Here is a 13,686-nt window from a genome sequence, read left to right as displayed (position 1 = left end):
TTCATCACCCTACAGTGGACCGCCTTTATTCATTTTGCCCTTCACCCTTCCCCTCTGGTAACCACTACCCTGTTCTCTGTATCTGTGTGTTGGTTCTGGTTTAATTTGGTTTGGTTTGTTCATTTCTTTTGTTTTATTTTAATTCCACTTATGAGTGAAATCCTAAAGTATTTGTCTCTCTCCATCTGACTTATTCCGTTTAGAATAATACCCTCAGGCTCCATCCATGTTGGTGCAAATGGCAAGATTTCATATTTTTGTGGCTGAGTAGTATTCCATTGTATATATACAACACAACTTCTTTATGCATTCCTCTGCTGATAGGCACTTAGGTTGTTTCCATATTTTGGCTATTGTAAATAATGTAAATATTGTAATGTAAATAATGTAAATATTATTTACAATATTGTAAATAACGCTGTGATGAACCTAGGGTGCATCACCTCAGGATTTTCCTCCTAGCTGCTGACACCCGATCTGAAGTTTTGAGTCCAGTGTACAGGCTGTGACAACTGCATTGTGACTGCTGCCTGACATCCCAATTTCAGAGACGTTAGACTGCTTGTGGAGGGGGTGACATCAATAACAAACTTTTTCAAAATTGTAGCAATTGTCGTCTGACTGGACTATAATAGGAAACAAATCAGATCAAAATTCTGTCCTCGAGGAGCTGCAGTCTAATGGGTTAAGAAACCAAGAAACAGAACAATATGGGTTGTGTCAGTGGCTGATGAGTGCTCTGAAGTGAAATAAGTGGAATAGGAGGAGAAGGAGGAGAAGTACGTGACAGGAAGGTGCTATGGAGGCAGGGTATATCCTGGAAGTCCTCCTGGAGGAGGTGGTATTTGAGCAGAGACCCGATAGGGTAAAGGAATGAGACATGGAGAGACGTGGGGTGGGGGGGAGTGCTCCAGGTGGATGGACGGCAGGTGTGACCCTGGTGGGAGGGCCATAAGGTGGGGGAAGGGAGGTGGAGCCCCATGAAGCATGAGAGAGTTCTGGATTTTATCGCAAATCTGATAGAAAGCCACTGGGTGGTTTTGAGGAGAGGCATGGCACAATCTATCACATATTTTTAAAGGCTGGCTCTGGTTTCTCTGGTGTAGAATGTAGGGGCTGGGCAAAAGCAGAAGCAAGGAGACCGGCTCAGAGCGGAGAGGTGAAGGCAGCTTGGACCAGGGTGGCTGTGATGGAACCAGTGGGAAGTGGTCAAAATGTATCTATATTTTGAAAATAGAGCCGACAAGATTGCTGATGACTAGGAAGTGGGTGTGAGGGATGGAGGGACACCGGGGATGGCTCTGAGGGTTTAGTCCTCGGACTGGAGGTAGAAGCCCCCACTCTCTGGGAAGGGAAAGACTACAGAGGATGAAAACGTCCAGAATTCCATTTAGAACTTGCCCGGTGTGAAATGTCTATGAGATGGCCAAGTGAAGACCCAAGGAGGCCGTGGCAAGGACAGCTCTGCGTTTCAGTGGAAGGAACCTCTGGGAGAGAAACCCTGGGAAACATCAGGGCATAGATGGCGGCCAAAGCCATGAGCCTAGATGGATCACAAAGGGGGTGGGTATCAGTGGAGAGGACACTCCTCCGAGGGCTGGGCCCTGGGACCCTCCACGAAGAATCCCGAGAGATGAGAAGGAAGGAGCAAAAAAGACAGAAGGAGCCACCAGTGAACAGGACAGCTACGTCATTCGGGGGCCCCAGTGCAAAATGAAGAAGAGGGGCCCCTTGCTCAAAATTATTAAGAATTTCAAGATGGCAGCAGGAGAGCTTTTTTATTGAAGTATAGTTGATTTACAATGTTGTGATAGTTTCGAGTGTACAACAAAGTGCTTCAGATATACAGATATAGAGATAGATAGATAGATATAGAGATAGACAGATAGATAGATAGACAGATAGATAGATGATAGATTGTTCTTTTTCAGATTCTTTTCCATTATAGGGTATTACAAGATGAATACAGTTCCCTGTGCTATACAGTAGGTCCTTGCTGTTTACCCATTTTATCTATAGCAGTGTGTATCTATTAATCCCAAGCTCCCAATTTATCCCTCTCACCTCCTTTCCCCTCTGGTAACCATAACTTTGTTTTCTGTGTCTGTGAGTCTATTTCTGTTTTATAAATAAGTTCATTTGTATCCGTTTTTTAGATTCCACATGTAAGTGACATCATGTGATGTGTGTCTTCCTCTGTCTGACTTACTTCCCTTAGTATGATAACCTCTAGGTCCATCCATGTTGCTGCAAATGGCATTAGTTCATTCTTTTTTTTTTGCTGAGCATTATTCCACTGTATATATGTACCACGTCTTCTTTATCCATTCCTCTATCAATGGACACGTAGGTTGCTTCCGTGTTTCTGCTATTGCAAATAGCGCCGCTATGAACACTGGGTTGCGCGTATCTTTTCAAATTAGAGTTAAAGCTCAAGGCTCTTCTGAGCATTAGTCGCTAAGCAAATGCATAGGACACACATCCATGAAGCAGGTGAGATGGAACACCAGGGGAGTGTGGGGTCCCAGAAGCCAAGTGAAAAAGAAAAAGAGTATTTCAAGGGGAAGAGTATGGCTGGTTAACTGGGTCACAGACATGAAGAATGAGGACCGACCACCAGGTACGGCAAGATCGATGCCACTGGCAGCCTCAGTCAGAGCAGCTCCTCGGGTGGGGTGGGGACAAAAGCCTGATTGGATGGGTTCAAGCAGAAAGAGAGAGAAGATACAGAGTTGGCAGGTAGACAGCTTTGCTGTCTTGTTGGCGGGAGGGGTTTTGCTATAAAGAGGAGGAGAAAAGGGAAGCAAGATCTAGAGGCCATTACGGAATCAAGGCAGTATTATTATTATTCATTATCGTTATCACCTATTTGTACACTGATGAAATTATTCTGTAGAGAATAGAAAGTTGATAAGGCAAGAAAGAAAGGGGAGAAGTGTCCTTGAGGGTTGGAGGAGTTGACCTTCTGTGGGAGAACAGTTTGCTGACGGTGTGAGGAAGGAAGGCCGGCCTAGGAGTGGGCGTGACCATGTGGTATTGTGGTATTGTTGTCATGACAACTACTGTCTCAGTGAAATGGGAAGCAATGCCAGGGCATCCTTGAGACGCGGGAGAAAAAGGGACACTTTTGAAGCTAAAGAATTGTTGGTGAATTATTAGTGAAAAGCAAGTCTGAAATAGTCATCTAGGAAAGGGTGGGGGAATAAGCCCAGTTCTGTATCCAGACCTCTTTGGACCACTCCCCACAGTAAGAAATTCATTTACATCCAGACCCAGTAGACAATGCATTTCACAAAACAGCATTTAACCTTATTATATCTGGGGGGCTCTGACCTTTTCTATTTTATCTCACTTTCTTAATGCTTGTTGGACCCACTAAATCGGCTTGACCCATGAGTGAATCTTGACCTGTGGTTTGTAAAACGCTAGGGAGCTAGGGAAACAGAGTTGGCCAACAGACCCCCTGGGGGTTTGCTGAAAGGAATGGTCATCGAGGTAAAGGAACACCTGGGTCCAGGCGTGGAGTAGAGAGAAAGTTGGATTTAACCTAGACCGTGTTTTGCCAAGTAGGTACCACCCAGTGAGAAGTGATGGGTCATAGGCTCTAAGGAGGGAGTCGAGGGCACGAGGGGTGAGAGGCAGTAAAAGGATGCTAGTGAGGGTGGCAAGGAGAGCGAGGCCTAAGAGCATGGAGACAGGGAACCGCAAGGAGTGATGGGGAATGACAGGGGGTGTTGGTTAAGGCATGGAATTGGGTGGGCGGTAGGGAGAAGCAGATAGCAAATATTGGTAGAAACAAGGTCCACAGTGTAACCGTGGGCGTGACGGACTGAGACAGGGTGAGGAGAGGAGTCTAACGAACAAAGAGGCTGGGTATTGGAGGGATCCTCTCTGCAGGTACTAAACCCCCCTAGATTAGGACCCCACAAGTCCAGGTTCGTATCTTGGCAGGGGCTAAAGGCTTCAGTCTATGAGACACAAACTCAGGCCCTAGAGGTGATGGCAAGGAAGAAGGGGTGGCAGGAGGCTTGAATCTCAGTCTGTGGCTGACCCTGGGCAGCAAGGATGGGCAAGGAGTCCCCGCAGTATGGAGTATGGGAGAGGAAGAAAAGTCTACCTGAAAGGCTGCTGGGGCCTCGGGTGCCCAGGGGAGATCCGGGCGTCCCCCAGAACAAGAGGGCACAGGGAAGGCCCCGGGGAGGAGGCTGAGTGCGTGGGGAATCTTGCAGACAGCGCTGCTACGTTCTAGAGGGCACGCCCCACGGGTCTGGGCAGTGGCGACCCTGGCGGGGGGCGGTGGGGGGGACTTCCTGCCAGGGAGGGAGGAATATTTTATCGCTGACATTGTTTAGAATTGTGGGTGCATGGTGATCATGGAAAGCAGACTGACCTTGATCGGTTTCATTTTTGTTTTAAATTCTCTACAGCCCTTCCTGCCTGAACCGGACTGCTGGCTGGGGGAGTTGGGAGACACATGAAATTGAGTCAGTCAGGGATGAACCGAGAACAATAGAAGATGACATTTGGGAGTTGGGGGTTGAAACAGCTAACGCCCCATGTGTGCCGCCCTCTTCTAAGGGCTTCCTCACACAAAGTCACTCATTGAATCCTCACAACCACCCGTGAGCTGGGCTCTGTAATTAGCCTCATATTACAGAGGAGGAAACTGAGGCACTGAGAGGTACCTGACTGGCTGGAGGGTCTAGAGATTCCAAGTGGAAGAGCCGAGGCTCCCACCGAGGCCGGCTGGCTCCAGACTCTGGGCTCTGGACCCCTGTGTGCCCTTGCCTCACGCTGGGCCCCATCGTGTCGACCTGGGGTCCTAGTTTCTCGTGGCGGCTGTGAGCGTGTTGGGTTCATCCTGGTGGTCCCTCAGGCTGTGAGGGTTGAAAGCAGGGTGTTTCCTGGGCTCCTGAATCTCCCTTCCCCTATCCTCCACTCAATCACTCCAGTGGCTGTGACCTTGGGCAGAGGGCCGGTCCCTTGGGCCCCAGGACCTCAGCTGCCCCCGTCTCTGTCTAATAAGGACGGGGATGACCAGATTTCTGGATGCAGCAGTGACTATTAGAGGCAGGGAGATGCAGGACTCCACACCTGTTACTGGAGATAAGAAAATTTCTTTATCTTTTTTTCACACACCTTTATTGGAGTATAATTGCTTCACAATCCTGTGTTAGTTTGTGTTGTGCACCAAAGTGAATCAGCCATAGGCATACCTATGTCCCCATATCCCCTCCCTCTTGAGCCTCCCTCCCACCCTCCCTATCCCACCCCTCTAGGTCCTCGCAAAGCACTGAGCTGATCTCCCTGTGCTATGCGGCTGCTTCCCACTAGCTAACTCTTTTATCGACAGATGAGTGGATAAAGAAGATGTGGCACATACATACAACAAAAATTTCTTTTTTAAGGCAGGTCAAGTTGGAGTTTCCCTCCCTTGCAACCACAGCACCATAAGTGAATTACAACGAGAGTCTGCCATACAAGAGGTCCAGGACACAACAGTGCAGAATCTAGGGAAAGCCAAGACTTGGAGATTCGAGCTTCAAAGAGGACTGGCAACCAGGCTGTACCCACCAGGAAGGCCTTCATGATCCCTGAATAGGGGGGCCCGGAAAAGTAGTGAGGGGCCCTATGGGAGAACTGGATGTCAAGCAAGGACCCAAGATGTGCCATCAGGCCACTTCCTGGCATGCAACATGGCAGGAGAGGTAAGAATACCAGCCGGAGAGTGGAACTGCCCCTACTGGAGCCTGACCCCCACCCTGTATTAGCTGTGTTCCCTCAGACACACGACTGAACCTCTCTCTCTGTATCAGTTCCCGTCTCTGCCGAGTGAGGATAGTGAAGTACCTGCCTCCAGGGTTGCCAGCTGGGCAGATGAGACCATCCTTGCCAGGTGTTGAACATGATGCCTGGCGTTGCTGAGAAAGTGCCGTCGATGAATATTATTCCCCTTCCTCTTCTCCCCTAGGTTAGCTGCCTTGTGGCCATGTCCTCCCACGCTGCACTCCCCTCCATTTCTGCCTGTCTGACTTGTGCACATCCTTGAAGAGGTAAACTTAGGCGTCACCTCCTCCAGGAAGCCCTCCCTGCTTTCCTCCTACTCCAGGTCTGGGTAGATGCCTTCGCTGTGCATCTCCCTGTTGAATTTTGAAATCTTCCTCCCAGCACCTATTATAGCAGGTGGTACATTATAGGTTCTTGGTGATTGTTTAACTAATAAGGGGGTGAACAAACAAGCTGGGAAAGTGGGGACTGGGTTTCAGGAACAAGGTAGAGGTTTATTTATCAAAACTGGGAATCAAGGGACAAGTGACGAGAAGGGCTCATACTGAATGTCCTGATGCCTCCTCCTACACACATTCTAGGTCCTGTTGGTCTCAGAGCCATTTTTCATTCATGCAACAAATATTACTGAGCTCCTGTTATATTCTATACCCAGTTCTTGGCACTAAAGATAGAGAAGTAAACAAGATATTCATCATTCCTCATCTGTTTGTGCCTGTTATGTTCTAGTAACAGAAACAGACACACAAGGAAATGCATAAAATACAAGATAATTTCAGATCAAGGTAAGTATTAGGGAGAAAATGAAAGCAGGTGGGGGCGGGGCGGGGGGAACCAAGGCAGAAAGTTCCTCTAAATGAGGTAGTCAGGGAAGATATTTAAACAGAGATAGGAATGAATGATGAGAGGGAGGAAGCCAGGCCAAGTCCTGAGGAAAGACTGTCCACACAGGGGGAATAGGCAGCAAGTGCAAAGGTCCTGAGGCAGGGCCAGGCTTGGTGTGTCGGCGGAACTGAAAGAAACAGGGAGGTGGTGCTTGGGAAGCCAGATGCAAGAGGAAAATGTAGGTAAAGGTAACACAAGTGCAATAGGAAGCTTTTAGAGGGTTAAGCAGGTTTTAAGCATGATCTGACATGATTTTAAAGGAGCAATGTGGGTGCTACATTAAGAAATGACTGTGGGGGGCAGGGGCAAAGGGAGTAGCAGGGAGCCAGTGAGGAGGCTTTCTTGGTTGTCCAGGTAAGAAGCAATGGTGGTTTGAGAAAGAGCAGTGGTGGCAGAAGTCGAAGGAAGTGTGGATTGGGATATAATTTGGAAGAGGAGGCAATAGGGCATTGCAAGCATACCAGGTAATCAAGCGGCCCCAGCTGCTTGAGTGCTCGGGCCCGAGAGGTGGCTATTTCCTCTCCAGCTTTACCCCGGCTTGGCCCTGAGCTGCCCACGCTCTGAGGCCTGCTGCCAGTGTGTCCGCCGTTCACCCCGCAGCCGGCCACCAACAGTGGGCGGACACCTCCTGCCCCGGAACAGTCTTCCTCCCTTCCCCACCTGCTGTAGCTAACACCTGCTTGCAGAGTTCTTTATCTCCATTCTCTTCCCTAAGGATTTCTGCCTCTGTCTGAAGACACCTTCTATTAATATAAAGGAAATACCAATGGTCAGCCCCAGCTCTGCCCAGCGTTCTGTCATCTGCACAGAGACTCTGTGTGTCGTGTCTCCTATGAGGCTCAGAAGTCATAATAATGGCTAATATCGATTGAGCACTTACGAGGCACTGGACCAAGCTAAGTGCTTTCCTTACTGGTATGGGTTTAATTGTGTCCCCACAAAAGACATGTGGAACCCCCAGTACCTGTGAACGTGCCCTCATTTAGGGTCTTTGCAGGTGTCATCAAGTTAAGATGAGGTCATTAGGGCGGTCCTAATTCAGTCTGACTGGTGACCTTATAATAAGAGAAGGGACAGAGAGACGTGCGGGATTTCAAGCCTCGTCCTCTCCGCCCCGCCCCGGAGCCCCGCCCCTGCCATTTGAGGGCCGTCACCTTGCGGCAGAGCTCGGTGCCCACCTGGCTCTAGGAAGGGTGCACTGCTGGATTCCGTCCAGGTGTGCTGGGCTGCGGAGCTCTGCCCGTCACCACTTTCCCACACCAGTCATACCCGCTCCTGTGTTGTTCTTGCCCAAGACTGGGACACGGCTCGTTCAACAGCCCAGCACGACGCAGGGGATTGAGGACCGGCCACCAGTGATTGAAAGACCCATTTTCAGTATCGCGGTGTTCCAGATTTTGGAAAAATACAAAATCTGAATCATTTATATCTTGAGACATACCGGAAAGTTATACGCTGAATAAAAAAATCAAAATGAACCAAAGTGACTGCTTCAGAAAGCATTCCTATCCCATCCCTCCCCCATATAAAACAATTTCCAGGCTGTCATCTAAATTCCCAGGACTTCCCCGGTGGTCCAGTGGTTAAGACTCCACGCTTCCACCTCAGGGGGCACGGGTTCGAGTCCTGGTTGGGGAACTAAGATCCCACATGCCGCGAGACGTGGCCAAAATAATAAATAAATAAAAATTTTAAAAATTAATCCTCATCTCCCGGGTTATTGATGAGATGTAGCCCTTCTCCCTATGTTAATAATCATTTAGTAATCTTAAAGTGTGAATAATAATCAATGCCATTTCCTCCAGAGTCTGTCTGAACCCCGAGACTATTTCCCAGAGTCTTCATGGAGGAGTCACGTTAGCCTAGGGTGGGGAGATTGGAGGGCGATGAGAAGGGAAACTGAGGAAGTTATCCTATGGGGAATGAGGAAAGAGGGAGGGAGGGAGGCAAGGGAGGTCCCAAGTCCAGCGCAGCCTCTGAATCCTGACCACTTCCCTTCCTGCGGGGCGAATCCCTCTGCCCCCCTCTCCACCCCCATCACCACCGCCATCAGGGCCCTGACTACCTGTGATTGCCTAGGTTGTACCTACACACGAACTCCAGCTGGGAGGGCTGGGAGACCCCAGCTCTCACTGTTTACCAGGTTCTACCCCCTCCCGCATCTGCCGCAAGGAGAGCATCTTCATAACCGGCCCCAGGTCCTGTACTGGCCGACAGCAGCTCTGGCTCTACAGAGGATGGAGGGTGCAAGGGGGCCCAGCTTCCCTTTCTTCAGCCAAAGACCCTACTCAGTGCATCTGGACCAAAAGGATGCTGTTGACCCTCAACCATCTAGGGAGACGGAAGGGAGAGAAAGGAGGCCTCCCAGCCTACACACACTGACTGTGAGATGTGTGTGGCCCCCCTCTCCAATGATTCCTGGGTGTGCCAAAAATATCGTCCACTCCATCAGCCTCCAGGCCGGGAGGTGGCCGGCCGGAGCTGGGCTCAGGCACAGAGAGATGCTCCTCTGCTGTATTTCCTCTTAGCCTCGTAATACACTGAGTGTAACTGGTGCGTGAATCAACAGACACGCTCCCTTTTATGCTCTCTGTGGAGACCGCCCTGTGTCCCTCTGCCTCACTCTGGCGCTGTCCAGCTGGTCACCCTGACGTTTCTGGAGCTGGCAGAGAAGACACTTTGTTGCAGCCCCTAAACTGGGGAGTGACATATTCTCAGGCTCTTGTAAGTGGCAGCTATCACATCATGGGAGGACCAGCCTCCCTTTTCATTCCTGGAGAAAGAGTTTGTTTCTAAATATAAGGAATTGGTGAGGCCAGGTGGCAGCCAGTGGGAACCGATGCTGGTGAGCGGGCCCCGCCATGTCTGTCCAGGGCTACAGCTTCCTGCAAGCCCCGCTTCTCACTTCCTGCCACCACTGCCACCCTGACTACCTCCCAGCCCCATTCTGCCAGCGATCCCCAAGGTCCCCCGCACAGCTAATCTTTCTGGACTAGCAAGGAGGCAGTGCCATGGGAAAAGTCTGGCTTTGGGAGACCCACAAACCCAAAATTGAATCCAGATCTGAGTATCCAGGCCAGGTGACGTCACCTCCCCGCGCCTCGGTTTCTTCATCTGTAAAATGGGCAGGTCACACCTTTCTCCCTGGCTTTGGGACGGATTCATTAATCTCCCAGAAGCTCTGGCACAGCATTGGTGTCCAACAAATGTTAGTTCGAAGCCCCCTTATATCCTCCCTCCAGTCCTGCCTCCCCTATCAGATTGTCATGAAGGGCTTTTCATTATGCCAAAGAATGAATTCAGGAAATAGTGTGGGGAAGGCCCGGGCTCTTCACTCTAAACACACAGCTGCGGGTTTAATTATCCCTAGAGCGGTTCTCATGCAGTTCCTTCCGTGGCCAAACATAAAAATCATCAATGAACTGGCCACTTATATACACATCCTTGCCTGAATGTCCCACCCCATTTTAACACCAGTGCCCCTGGTGGCTCATCACACCCTCTGGTCAGGGGGGAGTCAACCTCACAGACGGACCTCGGCATCCCGTGATGCTGTGCCCCTGAAATTCAGATTCATTTCATTTGAGAATGCAAATCTCACAAATGAGGCAGGATTTCACGAGCTCAATGAAAGTGATATCAGAGCATGGTTCCAGTCACACACAAAGCCTTTGACCAGGGAGCAGCTAAGAAGCAGCCTTGTGCAGTAAGCCCCTCCTCCTCCCCTTACTCAGTACACACCCCTCAGCAAGTTGCTTAACCCCTCCATGTTTCAATTTCCTTGTAAAACACACCGAATATGTCCTACCATGTAGAGTTGCGGTAAAAATAAATCCATTAATATACACAAAGAGCCTGGCACATGGTAAGCACTCAGAAAATGCTGGTTATCAGTACAATGTAGAAGGGGGAGACCAGTTAATAATTAACAAGGAGGAAATCAATGAGGATAATGAATAAGTACGTCCAAAGAGGGTAATTTAAATATCAAAGTACTAAGAGAGGCCCTTAGGAAAACTTGGGAAGCCCTCAAGCATTTTTGCAAAAAAAGACCCTCTTTACAGCGGAGCTGTGAAAATCTAATAACAAGTGAAGGTTGTCCTAACACACAATCAGACTGTCTTGTCAGAAAAATTCCACCAAAAGGAGAAAAGTGTGATTCATTCTTTGTTCATTCTAAAAATTCGAGGGACTCGTTTAATTATAGTACAATAGTGTTTGACGTAACTTACAATTTACTTACTTTCATAAATTTTGCTTTATGTTTAGTGACAAGTTGGTCTCATCCAAAGAGATGGCACACGGGCTGACACTGGGCTGACACGACACTGATGTCCTTGCCCTTGTGTGACATAAATACTTGTGTGGCCGGAGAGAGGGTTCAAGCCAGAGGAAATGGAGACAGGAGATTGTCTTTCTTTCTTTGGATCAGTAAGTATTTACTGTGCCAGTTACTGTTCTAGATCCTTGGGACGCAGTCATGAACAAACAGACAGAAAGTCCCAGCCCTCAATTATAATCTAACTGGCAATCTCATTGGCAAGAGGGACAGAGAGTAAGCTCTAAGCCATAGACACACACTTATTTAAGTTACTTAAAGAAGTAGCTTACATAGCGCGTAAGTGCTGTAGAAAAGGAAAGGAGGATCGGGGCACCAGAGCAGGGGTAAGCAGGGGGGGACTGGCTGAGAAGGTGGCGCTTGAGCAGACGAGAAGGAATGAAAGAGTGAGCCATGGGATTGTGCAGGGAAAAGCATTTCAGGCAGAGGGAACAGCAAATACAAAGAGGCAAGTGTGTCTGGTGTGTTCAAAGGAGCTGCCAGGAGGTCTGTGTAACTGGAGCACACAGAGGCCACGGGCCAGAGTTCACAAGGCCTCATAGGCTATTGGTTCTCCTCTGGATTCAGGGAAGGGGCTTGAGCAGAAGAGGCCAGATATGTCAGCTGTATGGAGCAGAGACTGGAGGGGAAAGGAGAAAAACAGGGAACCAAATGCAGCTGTCCAAGGTGGGGACACAGCTGGCTCACCCCAGGGGCAGCGGAGGTGGGGTGGGAAGTGGTGGGATTCCAGACACATCCGAAAGATGCAACCAACACGAGTTGCTGATGGCTTAAGATGTAGGATGAGAGGAAAAGGTGTGGGATAATTCCTAGGTTTTCGATTTTGGCCCATGTGGGCCCAGGTCTGGGACCTAGGTCAGCTCCCCATCCAACAGTTCAAGGCTGCAGTGAGTGGTGGAGAGTCACACAGCCTCCCACAATACAGCCACCGCCATGCGCAGCCTTGGAAATAATAATAACGGCACGCATCAAGTGGGGACTTACTGGGTGCAAGGCACGGTGCTCTGCTCCTATCATCTCATTTAAGGCTCACGACAAGCCTGTGACATGGGCATCATTAGTTCCGCTTAAGAAATGAAGGACCCTGAGCCCAGGCCTACCTTCCCACAAAGGTAGGAAGTGACACGACTGAGACATGAACCTGGGACTGTCTGACTTGATAGCTTGGGTCCCTAACCACTGTGTGACCCTGCCCCACCCCCATGCCAGGCAGGTCATTTCCCCTCCCTGACCATCTCGCATATGGGAGGGATGACCTCTAGCGGTCTCCCAGCTCTGGTATATTTTGTGCTACAAAATCAAGAGTCAAGAGACCCACATGCCATCTGTCTTGGCTTTCCCACTAACCGAACCTGTGACCCTGGGAAAGTCGCTCCCCTGATGGGTCTCACCTGGGATTGATGATCCCTCCAAACCTTTTCTGCTCAAAAACCCTCTGTCTATATGAATACCACCATTTCCAGAAAGTTCTGGTGGGCACCAGTGGACCTTTTTAGGATGAGTGATGGATTATACTGCCCTCTACACAGAAGACTTCCCAGAGAAGCCCTGGCAAGCCGCCCATCACCCCGGCCTGGCCTGTCAGCATCCCCGCTCTGGCCGGCTGCCCCTCCGAGAAGGCGGAGGATGGGGCGGGCAGCTGGGGTCCTGCCCAGGCCCGGTCCCTCAGAGGTCCATCCACACCCGCCTTCCTCCTGAGCTCCCAACCTTCCACCTGTCCTCCCTTTCTCTCTTTCATTCCCTTAATCAAAACAAGAACTGTTCAAAGTCAGGGCTTCGTTTCAACTGAGATAAGGGCTCTAAATGCAAGTCAACATTCACTGCACCCCTGAGACACTGACCCTGTCAACAACCAGGGAGGGAGACAGTTTTATCCCCACCTGTGTTAGTGAGGCGGGGGCCTGGCACAGGAGGGTGGGTCCTCGCCTCCCTCCACCCCGTCCCCTGCTCTGGACAAACCCTGCCGTGACTCTTCTCTGGGCAAGTCCCACCCCCTAGGTTAACATCCCCATCTCCACAGCACCTCCTCCTCCCCTTCCTCTCAGAGATGCCTCGAGTGCCACCTCCTTCAAGAAGTCCTCCGTGGTTCCCGCTGCCCACACCCCCCCACCCTCCGCCCTGGGTGTGATCAACCTTCCAGTGAAACTGCGTAGACAGTTTCATCTTCTTTCTTTCATTTTATTTGTTAATTAAAATTGTATATATTCAAGGTGTACAACATGATGATATACATATACACAGTGAAATGATTACTACAGTCAAGCTAATTAACATATCACCTCCTCACACAGTTACCGTGTGTGTGTGATGAGAGCACCTGAAATCTACTCTTAGCAGATTTCCAGTATTCATTACGCTGCCCCTAACCATGGTCCTCATGCTGCATGTTAGATCCCTAGACTTCTTTATCCTCTATAAGTGCAAGATTGTTCCCTCCACCAGCGAAACTCCACTTCCCCACCCCCCTGCCCCTGGTGACCACCATTCTACTCTCTGCTTCTACGGAGACAACTTTTTGAGGTTCCATATAGAAGCGAGATCACGCAGTTTTTTCCCTTCTGTGTCTGCTGAACGTGACTTCTTGGTTATTAGGATGAGAGCTGGAAAATAAAGTGCTTTCTGAGTGTAGAGGCTCTAAGGGAGGACGGATCTGGGTTCAAATTCCACTCCTCCTG

This window comes from Lagenorhynchus albirostris, chromosome 11 (assembly GCF_949774975.1).
Source record: "Lagenorhynchus albirostris chromosome 11, mLagAlb1.1, whole genome shotgun sequence".
Taxonomy (NCBI): domain Eukaryota; kingdom Metazoa; phylum Chordata; class Mammalia; order Artiodactyla; family Delphinidae; genus Lagenorhynchus; species Lagenorhynchus albirostris.
This window is presented reverse-complemented; position numbering follows the sequence as displayed.